This window comes from Strigops habroptila, chromosome W, assembly GCF_004027225.2.
Source record: "Strigops habroptila isolate Jane chromosome W, bStrHab1.2.pri, whole genome shotgun sequence".
NCBI lineage: Eukaryota > Metazoa > Chordata > Aves > Psittaciformes > Psittacidae > Strigops > Strigops habroptila.
The window spans coordinates 2,622,790-2,641,010 of record NC_044301.2 but is presented as its reverse complement, the minus strand read 5'-3'; the positions used below and the strand labels follow the sequence as shown (position 1 = coordinate 2,641,010).

Sequence of the window (18,221 nt, the reverse complement as noted above, 5' to 3'; positions counted from 1 at the left end):
CTTCATAAGGTTGGCATCGGCCCACCTCACAAGCGTGTCAAGGTCCCTCTGGATGGCATCCCTTCCCTCCAGCGTATCAACCGAACCACACAGCTTGGTGTCATCGGCAAACTTGCTGAGGGCGCACTCAATCCCACTGTCCATGTCACCGACAAAGATGTTGAACAGGACCGGTCCCAACACCGATCCCTGAGGGACACCACTCGTTACAGGTTTCCAACTGGACATCGAGCCATTTACCACAACTCTTTGCGTGCGGCCATCGAGCCAGTTTTTTATCCACCGAGTGGTCCATCTATCAAATTGATGTCTCTCCAATTTAGAGACAAGGATGTCGTGCGGGACAGTGTCCAATGCTTTGCACAAGTCCAGGTAGATGACGTCAACTGCTCTGCCGCTGTCCATCAGTTCCGTGGCTCCATCATAGAAGGCCACCAAATTGGTCAGGCAGGATTTCCCCTTAGTGAAGCCATGTTGGCTTTCACCAACCACCTCGTTGTTTTTCATGTGCCTTAGCATGTTTTCCAGGAGAAACTGTTCCAAGATTTTGCCAGGCACAGAGGTGAGACTGACTGGTCTGTAGTTCCCCGGGTCTTCCACCTTCCCCTTCTTGAAAATGGGGGTTATATTTCCCTTCTTCCAGTCATCGGGAACTTCACCTGACTGCCAGGATTTTTCGAATATGATGGACAGTGGCTTAGCAACTTCATTCGCCAGCTCCTTCAGGACCCGTGGATGGATTTCATCAGGTCCCATGGACTTGTGCACATTCAGGTTCTTAAGATGGTCTCGAACCTGATCCTCTCCTACAGTGGGCCTAAGGTCTTCGTTCTCACAGTCCCTGCATTTGCTTTCCAAGACTTGGGTTTTGTGGTCAGAGCATTTGCTGGTGAAGACTGAGGCAAAGAAGTCATTAAGAACCTCAGCCTTCTCCAAATCCATGGTAGCCAGTTCTCCTGATAGCTTCTGGAGAGGGCCTACATTGTCCCTAGTCTGTCTTTTATTTGCTACGTATCTATAGAATCCTTTCCTGTTATCTTTTACATCCCTTGCCAAACTTAATTCTAGCTGGGCCTTAGCTTTCCTAACCTGGTCCCTAGCTTCTCGGGCAATGCTCCTGTATTCTTCCCAGGCCGCCTGTCCTTGCTTCCACCTTCTATAAGCTTCTTTTTTCCCTCTAAGTTTCCTCAGCAGCTCCTTGTCCATCCATGGAGGTCTCCTGGCCCTCCTGCTGCACTTTCTTCTAGTCGGGATGCAACACTCTTGAGCACGTAGCAGGTGATCCTTGAATACCGACCAGCAGTCTTGGGCCCCCCTGCCCTCTAGGACTGTATCCCCGGAAACCTTACTAAGGAGGTTCCTGAAGAGGCCAAAGTCTGCTTTCTTGAAGTCCAGGGCAGTGAGCTTGCTGCACGCTCTTCTCACCGTCCTGAGGATCTCAAACTCAACCATCTCGTGATCACTAGAGCCAAGGCTGCCCTGGAGCGTTACATTTCCAACCAGTCCCTCCCTGTTGGTGAGCACAAGGTCCAGCATGGCACCTCTCCTCGTCGGCTCCTCTACTGCTTGAAAGAGGAAGTTGTCTTCCACACAATCGAGGAACCTCCTGGATTGCTTGTGCCGGGCCGTACCGTCCCTCCAACAGATGTCAGGATGGTTGAAGTCCCCCATGAGGACCAGGGCCTGCGAGCGTGAGGCTGCTCCTATCTGTCTGCAGAGCGCTTCATCCACAGAGTCCTCTTGATCAGGCGGCCTGTAACAGATCCCCACCGTAATGTCCCCTGTTGCTGTTTTCCCTTTGATCCTGACCCACAAACACTCTGTTACCTCATCACCCGTCCCCAGACAGAGTTCCATACTCTCTAGGCTATCACTGACATAGATAGCAACACCCCCTCCCCGTCTGCCTGGCCTGTCTTTTCTAAACAGCCTGTAACCTTCCATTCCGACACTCCAGTCATAGGAGCCATCCCACCATGTTTCTGTGATACCAATGACATCATATTCCCGTAGCCTTGCACACATCTCTAATTCCTCTTGCTTGTTCCCCATACTACGGGCGTTTGTATAGAGGCACCTTAGCCGAGCTCCAAATGAAGCCGACTCAATGGCTGGGGCAGCTGGAACATCTCAACATCGCTCCAAGCACTTATTACAGGTGCTGGCAACTGACCAGTAATGTTGGGATGGATCAATGCTCCCCTCCCCCAACACATCTAGTTTAAAGCTTTCCTGACCAGCCTGGCAAGCCTCCTACCAAAACAGTTCTTCCCCTTCTTTGTCAGACCAGCTCCACCAGCCTCCAGTAGATCTGGCCTCCCAAATGGAGCCCCATGTTCTAAATAGCCAAACACCTGACTATGGCACCAGCATTCTAACCATTTATTAACCTGCCAGACACGCCTAGCTTTTTTAAGGTCCTCCCCTTTGCCCTGGAGAATCGATGAAAAAACTATCTGAGCTCCAGAGCCCCTAACCACCTCTCCCAGGGCTCTGTAGTCCTTCTTAATGTCCTCCAGGCTACTGCTGTCTATATCTCTAGCACCCACATGGACCACTAGGAGGGGGTAATAGTCAGCAGGACTTACTAGACCAGGCAGCCTCTCAGCAACATCCCTGATCCGAGCCCCTGGCGGGCAACACACCTCCCTCGAGACTGGATCAGGCCGGCAGATGAGCGCCTCTGTGCCTTTCAAAGTAGAGTCCCCTACTACTATGACCCTCCTCTTTTTCCTGGAGGCACCAGTAGTGATCCTCTTGACTGGTGCATCAGCAGGGTGCTCATTAGGTGTGGTGGGTGCTTTCTCATTAGCCTCCTGCAGAACCGCGAAGCGGTTCTGGGTGGGGACATCAGATTTAGGAGGAAGCCCCTTGTCCTTAATTGTCCTCTTCCTCCTTTTTTTGTTAGTTTTTCTCGTGACTAATTCCCAGCTTCCTGGGTTGCTGCCCTCCTTCTTTCCTATACGAGCAATGCTGGACGTTTGCAGCCCCTGCGCAGTTTGGGCCTGGAGCAAGCAGCCCAGCTTCCTCTCAGCTTCCCTGGCATCTTTTAGCTCTCCAACAGCCTCCCGCAGCTCAGCCACCTGCTGCAGGAGGACCTCCACCAGGGCGCACCGAGTGCAGCCCTGTCCATCGTGCACCCCCGCCTCACGAGACCAGTCGAGGCACTTTCTACGCTCCGAGCTCTGCGCCGCAGCCTCCCCTCTCATCGGCTCTGTCTGGGTGCCGACGCTGGCCACCGCCGGGGCAGAGCTCCCAGAGCGGGCCCTGGTCCTGAGGCGAGTGCTCACCATCCCGCTCGCTGCCCGCTCGCCCTGCCTGCGCAAACTGCCGCGCAAACTGCCGCGCCACGCCCTGGTCGCTGCGCTCCTGGTCGCTCGCGCTCCCTGGGATGGGTTTTACCCGCTGAGGGCTGGTGCCGTCACTCCTGGCGCCGCCCCCTGTGAGTCAGCTGCTCGCGTCAGCTGAGCTGCCAGCTCCTGGGCAAGTCCTGTCGAGGACTTGAGGCTCCCTCGGTCGCTCTTGCCGCTCCGAACTGAGGCTCCGGGACGCTGTGCTTCCCCCCCGCTCCGGTGTTAAAGGCGTCCTCTCTGGAGATACTCACCTCGGCAATGATGGAAGGGGTGAGATTGTCTTCGAACTCTCGGAGTTGATGAGTCACTTCATCCACTGTTGGTGGTGCTAGGTCTTTCCAGGTCATTGATGCCAATGAGTGGGCATATGATGATGCTGCATTCCGTGTAAGTTTCCGCCACATGGGGCGCGTACATTCGACTTCATCTGGATCTACGAATGCATTCCCGGCATCCAGCCTGTGATAGATCATCTCTAGAATGGCTGATTCCCTCAGGGACTGGATGCCTTTCTCTATCGTGGTCCAGTTGGCTGAGCGACACATAACATCGTCCTTGTAGGGAAACCTTTCCTTCACAGCTGCCAAGAGCTGTCTCCAAAGGCTGAGGGCTCGCTTCTCTTTTGCAGTTGCTTTGTCAATTCCTCCTTCCCTAGCAACTGATCCCAGCTGCTTTTGGCTTCCCTACCTTGTAGTTGGTGACTGTTAGCCCCATTGTCCCATCATCGGAGCAACCAGGTGACAATGTGCTCCCCTGGAGGATGGGTGAAATCTTTTTGCATATTCTGCAGCTCGGTCGAGGTGAGAGGTCACCTCTTCTTCTTCCTCCTCTGATTCACGTATTAATAACTCTTGTTCAGATGCTGTCCCCTCTAGTGCGTGCACTGTGTCTTCTTCTTTCTTCATTGTAAGAGTTGCTCTTTGTGCCTCTCATTTGCTTTTCCCCTTGCTTACAGGGGCAACCGATATTGGCACGAATTGGTCATTTAGTTTAGCTGCAGTGTCTTTCACTGCGGTCGGATTGCCTGCAGAATCTGTTGTCGGGGTTGGTGCAGCTGCTGTGCTTGGGGGGTTGAGTAGCACCAACAGCTGCATTGTCTGTTGCTGTTGGGGTTTGAGTAGCTGCTGTACTTGTCGCTGGGGTTGGTGTAGCTGTGGTGCATGGAGTTGGAGTAGCTATGTTGTCTGTTGTGGTCAGGGTTTGAGCAGTTGCTGTGCTTGTCACTGGGGTTGGGGTAGCTGCTGTGCTTGGAGTTGGAGTAGCTGCGTTGTCTGTTGCTTTGCCATCAGATCCAGAGACATCTTTTTCCCTTTGAAGGTGCTGGATAGTGTTGAGCAGGGCTCTGTAGGCATAGGCCAAGCCCCAGCACGTTGCCATGATTTGTCTCTCTCTGGTATTACCAGAACGACAGCACACCTCTTTGTTTTACTAGTTTCTCTGGATGTTGCACTTGTTCAGTGGTGAAGTTCCAAAGCACTGGAGGGGCCCACTGGCCTAGATACTTGCCCATACTATCCTACACACCCTGCCATTCAAGACTGTCCAGCCTCAGGGAAAATCTCTTGGTGGTCCTCCTATATTGTCATCTAACCCTAGACCAGACCCAAACCTGACACTGCTTAACTTTCGAGATCAGATGAAATAGAGTGTTCTCAGGGTGGGATGGCCGTGGGTAAAACACACTCCTTATGTGTGCCAACATGCTGATCCCCAGCACAAGCAGCAGGCAGGTCTCAAGGGTATTCAAAGGCCATCCAAAACCTTCAGAACTCTCAAATGCTGCTGTAAATAGCCTGGTGGGGTAGCGGAGGGTGTAAGGCAATGTCTCCTTTGTAGGTTGACCCCCCGAGGAGAAAAAAAAAAAAATGATGTGTAGTTGTTAAAAATCCAATTATATACCTCCAAAGTACAGAGGTGATGACCACACTGGGAATGCAAGTCAGACAAGTTTCATGATCCATGAGTCTATTGTATTACAAGTCATTGCCATGAAGTACAGTGAAACAATAACCTTTGCCCAGGCTCCCCAGCCAATAAACACTAAAACAGCAAATACTGGCTCTAAGTAAGGTACAACATGCTGAAACTCTGAGATCAAGCGCAACAAGTCTGAGAGCAAATAAATCAACACTGTGAGGAGTGACTATCAATCCGAAACAATGAATGCTTATCACAAATATGATTAAACACACTCTGGTCAGATCTATCGTTATCTCTACCCTTTGAGCCCCACATTGGGCGCCAAAAAGAACTGTCGTGGTTTAAGCCCAGCTGGTAAATCAGAACCATGCAGCCGCTTGCTCACTCCCCCCCCTTCTTCCTACCCCTGCTTCCGGAGGAATGGGGAGGAGAATCAAAAGAATGTAACTCCCGCGGGTTGAGATAAGAGCAGTCCAGTAACTAAGGTATAATACAAAACCACTACTGCTACCACCAATAATAATAATGATAAGGGAAATAACAAGTGGAGAGGATACAATTGCTCACCACCCGCCAACCGATACCCAGCCTGACCCGAGCAGCGATCTGGGCCTTCCGGGTAACTCCTCCCAGTTTCTATACTGGGCATGACGTGCTGTGGGATGGAATACCCCTTTGGCCAGTTCAGGTCAGGTGTCCTGTCTCTGCTTCCTCCCAGCTTCCCCTCCTCCCTGGCAGAGCATGAGACTAAGTCCTTGGTCAGAATAAACATTACTTAGCAACAACTAAAAACATCGGTGTTCCCAGGCTGAAAGTCAAAAACACAGCACTGCACCAGCTACTAAGAAGGAGAAAAATGACTGCTATAGCTGAACCCAGGACATTTTGGCAGGTCATGGTCTCCTTATACTTCTCAGAAAAGTCTCCAAGTTATAAACTGTTTTGGTTTTTTTTTAAAGATGTTCTCCTTCTAATTCCCTGGAGACCTAAATATTCTAGGTAGGCTTTCACAGCCACCAGTTAGTCAGGGTGACTACTGAGGCTGCAGTCTAAGCCTGAGGATGAACAGAGAAGGCAGCAGCCTGATAACTGCCATTTCTTTCCCTTCCCATGCAAGCTTCCATGCAAACTGAAGACAAAGCTCGGAACAGACTCTGCCTCCTATTTGCAGGCCCTGGTCATGGTGCTCCTGTTCTCTGCGCTCCCTAGGGATCAGTTATATACAGCTTCCTAACATTTGAACTGGCTGGGAAGACAACCAGCATTGCCCAACTATCCCCTGCTCCTTTCATTAGACTCCCCCTGTAACAGCCCAAAGGTGTCAGGGGTCAGGAAACCACTTTGGACACCCTCCGGGTACCTCACAAGTCTCACACTCATTTCAGCACATAGCAAATGCTGCTCCTGCTGCTGACATCTGCTTCTTGCAATTCTATAAAATATAATAAAATTAATAATTAAACTTGACATGGTTTAAATCCAGATGGCAACTGAGTACCACACAGCTGCTCAATCACCCCAACTTCCCCCCTTCCCAGGCAGGATGGCGAGTAGAATTGAAAAAATCTAAAACCTGCGGGTTGAGATAAGAACTGTTTAATAACTAAACCAAAGTACAGTAGACTAGTACTAATAATAATGATAAAGGAAATAACAATGGGAGAGAAAGGGAACAACAAGGGAAAGGAAAAAAAACCAATAAACATAAGTGATGCACAATACAATTGCTCACCACCCACTGACTGATACCCAGACCGACCCAAACAGCAATCTGGGCCTTCTGGGTAACTCCTCCCAGTTTATATACTGGGCATGACATGCTGTGGTATGGAATACCCCTTTGGCTAGTTTGGGTTAGGTATTCTGTCTCCACTCTCTCCAGGCTTCTTGTGGCCTCATCACTGGCAGAGCATGAGAGACTGAAAAGTCCTTGATCGGAGTAAGCATTACTTAGCAACAACTAAAACATCTGTGTGTTATCAGCATTATCAGCTTTTCCAACTCCTTCACAGTTAGGCTGATTTCAGCCTTGAGTACAGTCAGCTGTTTGAGATGCCCCTGTCACTCCAGAAATACAAATGGGTTCTGCCCCTTGATAGCTTGATGGCATTAGGCTACACTGTGCATTGGTATCTACAAGAGCCTTATACTCCTGTAGCTCTGACATGCCAGGCCATCTAATCCATACAGTTCAGTAAACCTGGTTGTCCCTCTTCTCCACCTTGCTGGAGGCAGGACTCCTCTAGTCCTGGTCATAGGATGCTCCACTTAATTCTTGTAAAAAACAATTACGATTCATTACTATAGGATCAGGTGTAAGGTCAGCCCTTCCACTCTGTCTGGGAAGCTGCCCACTGAAGACTGGAGCAACAACTCTTCTGAACAAACCCCCATTTGTGGTTGTTTTCTTTGAAATTCATGTACTCATTCCTCCAGAATTCAGACAGGTTTTCCATCCTACTTCCTCATGTCCTCTCCATGGTCGCGCAGGTACCCCGTGGAGCATACCTTCTATATCCTCCCTCTTGAGCAGAAGGATGCTTACTGTTAATAGCTAAGACTCTGGTCAGTACAGGTAGGGAGTAGGATCTATCCTTTTTTTGCTGCTGGAACTCCTGGAACAGTTTCTCATGTCATTTGGACAGCTTTTCCACAGCTGAGATGTAAGACCTTAGGGAGGAACAGAGATTTTCTTCATATTGCCAGAGACAGCAACCTAATTCATTCACAGTTGGTGCATCTGGGCCTTTCCAGGTCAATATTGCCAGTGAGTTGGCATATAGAATCATAGAATCATAGAATAGTTAGGGTTGGAAAGGACCTTCAGATCACCTAGTTCCAACCCCCCTGCCATGGGCAGGGACACCTCACACTAAACCATGTCACCCAAGACTCCATCCAACCTGGCCTTGAACACCACCAGGGATGGAGCATTCACAACTTCCTTGGGCAACCCATTCTAGTGCCTCACCACCCTCACAGTAAAGAACTTCTTCCTTATATTTAACCTAAACTTCCCCTGTAGAAGTTTGAACCCATTATCCCTTGTCCTACCACTACAGTCCCTAAGGAAGAGTCCCTCCCCAGCATCCTTGTAGGCCCCCTTCAGATACTGGAAGGCTGCTATGAGGTCTCCATGCAGCCTTCTCGTCTACAGGATGAACAGCCCCAACTCCCTCAGCCTGTCTTCATACAGGAGGTGCTCCAGCCCCCTTATCATCCTCATGGCCCTCCTCTGGACTTACTCCAACAGCTCCATGTCCTTCTTATGTTGAGGACACCAGAACTGTACACAATACTCCAAGTGAGGTCTCACGAGAGCAGAGTAGAGGGGCAGGATCACCTTCTTTGACCTGCTGGTCACGCTCCTTTTGATGCAGCCCAGCATACGGTTGGCTTTCTGGGCTGCAAGCACACACTGCCGCGTCATGTTCAGTTTCTCATCAACCAACACCCCCAAGTCCTTCTCTGCAGGGCTGCTCTGAATCTCTTCTCCACCCAACCTGTAGCTGTGCCTGGGATTGCCCCGACCAAGGTGTAGGACCTAGCACTTGGCTTGGTTAAACTTCATGAGGTTGGCATTGGCCCACCTAACAAGTGTGTCGAGGTCCCTCTGGATGGCATCCCTTCCCTCCAGCGTATCAACTGAACTACACAGCTTGGTGTCGTCGGCAAACTTGCTGAGGGTGCATCAATCCCACTGTCCATGTCGGCGACAAAGATGTTGAACGGCATCGGTCCCAACACCAACGCCTGAGGGACGTCACTCCTTACTGGTCTCCAAGCGGACATTGAGCCATTGACCGCAACTCTTTGCATGCGGCCATCCAACCAATTCTTTATCCACCGAGTGGTCCATCCATCAAATTAATGTCTCTCCAGTTTAGAGACAAGGATGTTGTGTGGGACAGTGTCGAATGCTTTGCACAAGTCCAGGTAGATGACGTCAACTGCTTTGCCCCTATCCATCAGTTCTGTAGCCCCATCATAGGAGGCCACCAAATTGGTCAGGCAGGATTTGCCCTTAGTGAAGCCATGCTGGCTGTCACCAACCACCTCGTTGTTTTTCATGTGCCCTAGCATGCTTTCCTGGAGAATCTGCTCCAAGATTTTGCCAGGCACAGAGGTGAGACTGACTGGTCTGTAGTCCCCTGGGTCTTTCATTTTCCCCTTCTTGAAAATGGGGATTATATTTCCCTTTTTCCAGTCATCAGGAACTTCACCTGACTGCCATGATTTTTCAAATATGATGGACATATGATGATGTGGCACTTTGTACCGCTTTCTGCCATGTGACTGGTGTGCACTGGACTCTGTCTAGATCTGTGGGGCTCTGCATCATTCACATCAAAATAAACTATCTCTAGTGCAGTTAATTCTCTCAGGTACTGGATATCTCTCTCCATTGTTGTCTGCTTCCCTGGATTGCAAACATCTTCCTTGAAGGGATACCTTTCCATCACAGCTGACAGGAATTGCCTCCATAGGCTGAGGGATTGTTTCCCTTGTCCAAGTGCCTTGTCAATGGCTGCTTCTCTAGGAAGTGATGCCAGCCGCTTCTCCTGTTTCTTGTGATGGCCCTGCAGTTTAATAACTGTTTAATAACTAAAGTACAGTATACTACTGTTGTGGTTTAAGCCCAGCCGGTAACTCAGAACCACGCAGCCGCTCACTCACTCCCCCCCTTCTTCCTCCCCCTGCTCCCAGAGGGATGGGGAGGAGAATCGGAAGAATGTAACTCCCACAGGTTGAGATAAGAACAGTCCAGTAACTAAGGTATAATACAAAACCACTACTGCTACCACCAATAATAATAATGATGAGGGAAATAACAAGGGGAGAGGATACAATTGCTCACCACCAGCCGACCGATACCCAGCCCAACCCGAGCAGTGATCTGGGCCTTCCGGGTGACTCCTCCCAGTTTATATTCTGAAAATGATGTGCTGTGGTATGGAATACCCCTTTGGCTAGTTTGGGTCAGGTGTCCTGTCTCTGCTTCCTCACAGCTACTTGTGCCCCTCCTCACTGGCAGAGCACGAGAGACTGAAAAGTCCTTGACAGGGTAAGTGCTACTGAGCAACAACTAAAACATTGGTGGGTTACCAGCATTGTTGTCAGACTAAAGCCAAAACACAGTACTGCACCAGCTACTAGGAAGAAAATTAACTCTATCCCAGGACAAAATTTTAAATAGGAATATAAATAATATTAAACAAAATTAAAATACTTGCTTGGGACTGTCTGCTTTATAAAAGTTCTGAACAAGCCCTACCATGTTTGGGGTGAGGCAGTTTAAGCCAGTGTGCTATTCCTGAATGGGTGGGGAACATGAATAAGTTTGAACATGTCTGTGTGGCTAGGGACCAAACCTGGGAGGCTAACCAAGAGGCCTATACACAGCCCCCACCCTGTGAGAAGACAGTAGTCCTGTGAGTCCAACCAAGAGGCCCCCTGTGGTGGGTTGTTCCCATTCAGTAGCTAAGCACCACACAGCTGCTCAATTGCTCACTCTCCCCTGTAGCAGGATGGGGGAGAGAACAGGAAAAACAAAGGTAAGAAAACCCATGGGATGACATAAAGATAGTTTAATAAGCAAAAGAAAGAGGAAGAAGAAAGGGAAAAAGAAAAAAAAGTGATGCAAAGGCAATCACTCAACACCTCCCACAAGTAGACCAAGGACAAGCCAGCCTCTGAGCAATGGCTACCTACCCAAAACCCCCCTCCTCCCCATTTTTATTGCTGAGCATGATGTTATATGTCTTGGAATATCCCTTTGCTCAATTTGGGTTAGCTGTCCCACAGTGGTGGGGGAATTTGCAGCTACCTGCAAGACCATTATCCTTTGATCAGTTATGGTTTTCTAGCATGTTTTCAAAAGCTCCGTCTGACCAACAGAACAGTTTGCTAATTTGGGGAGATGATACCCATCATTTCTCTCCCAGCTGGCCACTGGAGAAGAGTTTTCCTTTCCTGTTTCTCTCTCCTTCCTCCCCTGCCCCCAAAAGATATTTTTACCACTAGAGGCAATGTATACAGCTACAGACCCTGCAAACAATTCTTTTTGAATGTAAGTCATAATCCTTTGTGCAACAGAAGATGCAGTTGATGTGCTGGAGGGCAGTGCTGCTATTTGGAGGGACCTTGACAAGCTAGAGAAATGGCCTGAGATGAATCTCATTAAATCCAACAAAGGCAAATGCAATGTGCTACATCTGGCATGGAATAATCCCATTCAGTATAACAGGCTAGGGTGCAACTGGCTACAAAAGGGTTGCATAAAAGCATATAGGGGTGCTAGTAGAAAACAAGTTGAACATAAGTCAGCAGTATGTCCCTGTGGCAAAGGCCAACCAAATACTGGGCTGTATTAGCAAGAAAGTAGCCAGCAGGGTGAGGGAAGTGATTATTCTCCTCTATTTGGTACTTTTGAGTCTGCATCTGGAGTACTGTGTGCAGTTTGGGGTTCTTCATTACAAGACAGACATGGAAAACACTGAAATTAATCTAGTGGAGGAACATCAAGATAATCAGGGGGGTGGAGCCCACAGTTTACAAGAAGAGACTGAGAATTATTTTTTTTTTCCTAAAAACAAAATGCAAAGGGGATGTGTTATCTTATTACTGTCTACAACTATCTAATGGGAATGTATAGAGAAGAGGGAGCCAGACTCTTCTCAAAGGTGCACAGTGATAGGACAAGAGGTAATGGGCACAAGTTGGAACATGAGCAATTCCTATTAGATAAAAGGTTGAGGTTGGCCAAATATTGGAAGAGATTGACCAGACAAGTGGTAGAATCTCCATTATTGGAAATATTCAAAACTCAGCTGGACAAGTCCCCAAGCAACCTGATCTAATTGGTCCTGCTTTAAGCAGAGGGGTTGACTAGATGACTGACAGAAGTTCCTTCTAACCTAAATTATTCTATAATGCTGTGATCATCCTTCTCTGTGTGGAGAATTAGACTAGATGGCTTCCTGTTCTCCCTTTCAACCTAAATTATTTTATGAATCTACAGTAACATAGGACTCAAGGAGTAATATCCTATAATTATTGCTTCAACCTCAAAGGATCCATAAATGCAGACTGTTACAGACAGTAGAGACTCTAGGACTTGAACCCAGGTCCCCACCTCAAGCCTACAGATTCCTGTGATTCTGATGAAAGGATTAGACCATACGGATACTTCACACACAGGGAGGGAAGGCCAGAGCTGACCAGTGCAACAACCATCTCCAATATTTTGGAACCTGCTTCCTTACCAAGTTACATTGGATTACAGCTCCTTTGTACCACCTCAGCATTACTGAAAGCTCAGTTTACCCAACCTCTTTTTGCCCTGGAGGCTGGCATTTTTAAAAATGTAATAACCCATGTGTTCACAGATTGCCCTGTGATTGGACAGGAGAGCAAGTCACTACTTTCAGTTAACCTGGTGTCATGGTTTAAGCCCAGCCAGTAACTCAGAACCACGCAGCCGCTCGCTCGCTCCCCGCTTTTCCCCTGCCCCACTCCTGGAGGGATGGGGAGGAGAATCAAAAGAATGTAAACCCCACGGGTTGAAACAAGAACAGTCCAGTAACTAAGGTATAATACAAAACCAATACTACCACCACTAATAATAATAATGATGATAAGGGAAATAACAAGGGGAGAGAATATAAAACTAAAAGGGGAAAAGGAAAAGAAAACCAAAACCCACAAGTGATGCCCAATACGATTGCTCACCACCCGCCAGCCGATACCCAGCCCAACCTGAGCAGCGATCTGGGCCTTCCGGGTGACTCCCCCCAGTTTATATACTGGGCATGATGTGCTGTGGGATGGAATACTCCTTTGGCTAATTTGGGTCAGGTGTCCTGTTTCTCCGTCCTCCCGGCTTCTTGTGCCCCTCCTCACTGGCAGAGCATGAGAGACTGAAAAGTCCTTGATTGGGGTAAGCGCTACTTAGCAACAACTAAAAACATCGTTGTGTTATCAGCATCGTTCTCAGACTAAAGTCGAAAACACAGCACCGTACCAGCTGCTAGGAAGGAGAAAAATAACTGTTACAGCTGAACCCAGGACAGTATCCACCCCTTATTCCATACCATTCATGTCATGGTCAGATCCCACATTTTTCAATATGCCATCGCTTTTTGTCTCTTGAGATATATATATACAAACAAACACACACACAGAGACAGATATCATTCCTTATTCCATGGACCATCCCTATAAAGTTCACTGAGTTCATCCAGTCCATGATGTCAGGCTCCATCTGTCGTAACAGTCTTTCAGGGCAGGAGAGATGGCGTGTTGTGTTGGATTGTTGCCTGCTGACAACACCGCTGAACTCATCTGGTTGCTGCTGAGCACGTTTGGTTTCATCAACCACATATCTTCTTTTCAAAGCACAGAGTGGCAGAGATGGGCATTTAGCTGATGGGCTATAGAAGTGTTATATAGCAGGCAACAGCATGTAATTGAGTTCATTGGCTGTTTTCACCCAATATTAAATCCCCTTGAGGTACACACCGGACACAGAATTGCCGAAGTGAGTATCTCCAGAGAGAATGTCTTCAATACCGGAGCGGGGGGAAAACACAGCGTCCAGGAGTCTCAGTTCTGAGCGGCAAGAGCCACCGAGGGAGCCTCAAGTCTTCGACAGGACTTGCCCAGGAGCCGGCAGCTCAGCTGACGCGAGCAGCTGCCTCACAGGGGGCGGCGCCAGGAGTGACGGCACCAGCCCTCACTGGGTAAAGACCCACTTCATGGAGCGCGAGCGACTAGGGTGTGGCATGGCGGTTTGCGCGGCAGTTTGCGCAGGCAGGGCGAGCGGGATGGTGGGCACTCGCCTCAGGACCAGGGCCCGGTCTGGGAGCTCTGCTCTGCTCTGGCTGCCCCAGCGGTGGCCAGCGTAGGCACCCAGACAGAGCCGATGAGAGGGGAGGCTGCAGTGCAGAGCTCGAAGTGTAGAAAGTGCCTCGACTGGCCTCTTGAGGCGAGGGTACAAAATGGGCAGGGCTGCACTCGGTGCGCCCTGGTGGAGGTCCTCCTGCAGGAGGGGGCTGAGCTGCGTGAGACTGTCGGAAATCTAAAACATGTCACGGAAGCTGAGAGGGAGCTGGACTGCTTCCCCCAGGCCCAAAGTGTGCAGGGGCCACAAGCGTCCATCATAGCATATACAGGAAAGAAGGAGGGCATTAACCCAGAAAGCTGGGAAGTAGTAAGAAAAAAAAACAACAAAAAGAGGAGGAAGAGGACAATTAACAGCAAGGGGCTTCCTCCTAAATCCAGTGTTCCCACCCAGAATCACTTCGCAGTTCTGCAGGGGACTAATGAGGAAACACACACCTCACCAAATGAACAACCAGCTGATGCACCAGTAAAGAGGATCACTACTGGTGCCTCCAGGAAAAAGCGGCAGGTCATAGTAGTAGGGGACTCTACTTTGAAAGGCACAGAGGAACCCATCTATCGGCCTGATCCAGTCTCGAGGGAGGTGTGTTGCCTGCTGGGGGCTCGGATCAGGGATGTTGCAGAGAGGCTGCCTGGTCTAGTAAGTCCTGATGACTATTACCCCCTGTTAGTGGTCCATGTGGGTGCTAGCGATATAGATAGCAGTAGCCTGGAGAACATTAAGGACTACAGAGCCAGGGGAAAGGTGGTTAGGGGCTCTGGAGCTCAGATAGTTTTTTCATCAATTCTCCAGGATAAAGGGGAGGACCTTAAAAAAGCTAGGTGGATTTGGCGGGTTAATAAATGGTTAGAATGGTGGTGCCATAGTCAGGGGTTTGGCTATTTAGAACATGGGACTCAGTTTGGGAGGCCAGGTCTACTGGAGGCTGGTGGAGCTGGACGGACAAAGAAGGGGAAGAGCTGCTTTGGTAGGAGACTTGCCAGGCTGGTCAAGGCAGCTTTAAACTAGATGTGTTGGGGGAAGGGGGCATCGATCCATCCCAACACTCCCAGTCAGTTGCCAGCACCTATAATAAATGCTTGGAGCAATGCAGAGCTATTTCAGCTGCTCCAGCCATTGAGTCAGCTTCATTTGGAGCTTGGCTTAGATGCCTCTATACAAATGCCTGTAGTATGGGGAAAAACAAGAGGAATTAGAGATGTGTGCATGGCTACAGGATATGATATCATTGGTATCACAGAAACATGGTGGGATGGCTCCTATGACTCGAGTGTTGGAACGGAAGGTTATAGGCTCTCTAGGAAAGACAGGCCAGGCAGACAGGGAGGGGGCATTGCTATCTATGTCAGTGATAGGCTGGAGAGTATGGAACTCTGTCTGGGGACAGGTGATGACTTAACAGTGTGCTTGTGAGTCGGGGTCAAAGGGAGAACAGCGATGGGGGATCTGCTACAGACTGCCTGATCAAGAGGACTCTGTGGATGAAGCGCTCTAAAGACAGATAGGAGCAGCCTCACACTCGCAGGCCCTTGTCCTCATGGGGGACTTCAACCATCCTGACATCTGTTGGAGGGACGGCATGACCCGGCACAAGCAATCCAGGAGGTTCCTCGATTGTGTGGAAGACAACTTCCTCTTTCAAGCAGTAGAGGAGCCGACAAGGAGAGGTGCCATGCTTGACCTCGTGCTCACCAACAGGGAGGGACTGGTTGGAAATGTGATGCTCCAGGGCAACCTTGGCTGTAGCGATCATGAGATTGTTGACTTCGAGATCCTCAGGACAGTGAGAAGAGCATGCAGCAAGCTCACTGCCCTGGACTTCAAGAGAGCAGACTTTGGCCTCTTCAGGAACCTGCTTAGTAAGGTTCCATGGGCTATAGTCCTAGAGGGCAGGGGGGCCCAAGACTGCTAGTTGATACTGAAGGATCACCTGCTCCAAGCTCAGGAGTGTTGCATCCAGACTAGAAGAAAGTGCAGCAGGAGGGCCAGGAGACCTCCATGGATGGACAAGGAGCTGCTGAGGAAACTCAGAGGGGAAAAAAGAAGCTTATAAAAGGTGGAAGTGAGGACAGGCAGCCTGGGAAGAATACAGGGATATTGTCTGGAGAAGCTAGGGATCAGGTCAGGAAAGCTAAGGCCCAGTTAGAAGTAAATCTGGCAAGGGATGTGAAAGATAACAGGAAAGGCTTCTATAGGTACATAGCAAATAAAAGACAGACTAGGGATAATGTGGGCTCTCTCCGGAAGCTATTGGGAGAACTGGCTACCATGGATTTGGAGAAGGCTGAGGTTCTTAATGACTTCTTTACCTCAGTCTTCACTAGCAAATGCTCTGACCACACCACCCAAGTCTTGGAAGGCAAATGCAGGGACTGTGAGAATGAAGACCTTAGGCCCACTGTAGGAGAGGATCAGGTTCAAGACCATCTTAAGAACCTGAATGTGCACAAGTCCATGGGACCTGATGAAATCCATCCGCAGGTCCTGAAGGAGCTGGCGAATGAAGTTGCTAAGCCACTGTCCATCATATTTGAAAAATCCTGGCAGTCAGGTGAAGCTCCTGATGACTGGAAGAAGGGAAATATAACCCCCATTTTCAAGAAGGGGAAGGTGGAAGACCCAGGGAACTACAGACCAGTCAGTCTCACCTCTGTGCCTAGCAAAATCTTGGAGCAGATTCTCCAGGAAAGCATGCTAGGGCACATGAAAAACAATGAGGGTGTCGTTGACAGCCAACGTGGCTTCACTATGGACAAATCCTGCCTGACCAATTTGGTGGCCTTCTATGATAGAGGCACAGAACTGATGGACAGGGGCAGAGCACTTGACGTCATCTACCTGGATTTGTTCAAAGCATTCGACATTGTCCCACATGACATCCTTGTCTCTAAACTGGAGAGACATCAATTGAATGGATGGACCACTCGGTGGACAAAGAATTGGCTGGATGGCCGCATGCAAAGAATTTTGGTCAATGGCTCAATGTTCAGTTGTAAAACAGTAATGAGTGATGTCCCTCAGGGGTCAGTGTTGGGACCGATCCTGTTCAACATCCTTGTTGGCAACATGGACAGTTGGATTGATGCACCCTCAGCAAGTTTGCCGACGACACCAAGCTGTGTGGTTCAGTTGATACGCTGGAGGGAAGGGATGCCATCTAGAGGGACCTTGACACGCTTGTGAGGTGGGCCAATGCCAACCTTATGAAGTTTAACCAAGCCAAGTGTAAGGTCCTACACCTGGGTCAGGGCAATCGCAGGCACAGCTGCAGGTTGGGCAGAGAAGAGATTCAGAGCAGCCCTGTGGAGAAGGACTTGGGGGTGTTGGCTGACGAGAAGCTGAACCTGACCCGGCAGTGTGTGCTTGCAGCCCAGAAAGCCAACCATATCCTGGGCTGCATCAGAAGAAGCGTGACCAGCAGGTCAAAGAAGGTGATCCTGCCCCTCTACTCTGCTCTCGTGAGACCCCACTTGGAGTACTGTGTACTGTTATGGTGTCCTCAACATAAAAAGGACATGGAGCTGTTGGAGTAAGTCCAGAGGAGGGCCACGAGGATGATAAGGGGGCTGGAGCACCTCCCGTATGAAGACAGGCTGAGGGAGTTGGGGCTGTTCATCCTGGCGATGAGAAGGCTGCATGGAGACCTCATAGCAGCCTTGCAGTGTCTGAAGGGGGGCCTACAAGGATGCTGGGGAGGGACTCTTCGTTAGCGACTGTAGTGGTAGGACAAGGGGTAACGGGTTCAAACTTAGACAGGGGAAGTTTAGATTAGATATAAGGAAGAAGTTCTTTACTGTGAGGGTGGTGAGGCACTAGAATGGGTTGCCCAAGGAAGTTGTGAATGCTCCATCCCTGGCAGTGTTCAAGTCCAGGTTGGATGGAGTCTTGGGTGACATGTTTTAGTGTGAGGTGTCCCTGCCCATGGCAGGGGGGTTGGAACTAGATGATCTTAAGGTCCTTTCCAACCCTTACTTTTCTATGATTCTATTCTATGATTCTAAAAGGGTACCGATGGCCTTTTGGTATCAATGCATTGGAGATAG

The 18,221-nt window shown here is 49.4% G+C and overlaps 1 long non-coding RNA gene across 1 annotated transcript; it reads right to left on the bottom strand.

The window, feature by feature from the left end:
• Nucleotides 1-300: 300 nt before the first annotated feature.
• Nucleotides 301-14,693, bottom strand: LOC115619213. Its single transcript, XR_003994953.1, has 3 exons — nucleotides 14,565-14,693; nucleotides 13,613-13,616; nucleotides 301-312 (listed from the first exon to the last, which is right to left on the bottom strand). It is a non-coding gene; the product is annotated as an uncharacterized LOC115619213 (long non-coding RNA).
• Nucleotides 14,694-18,221: the final 3,528 nt, after the last annotated feature.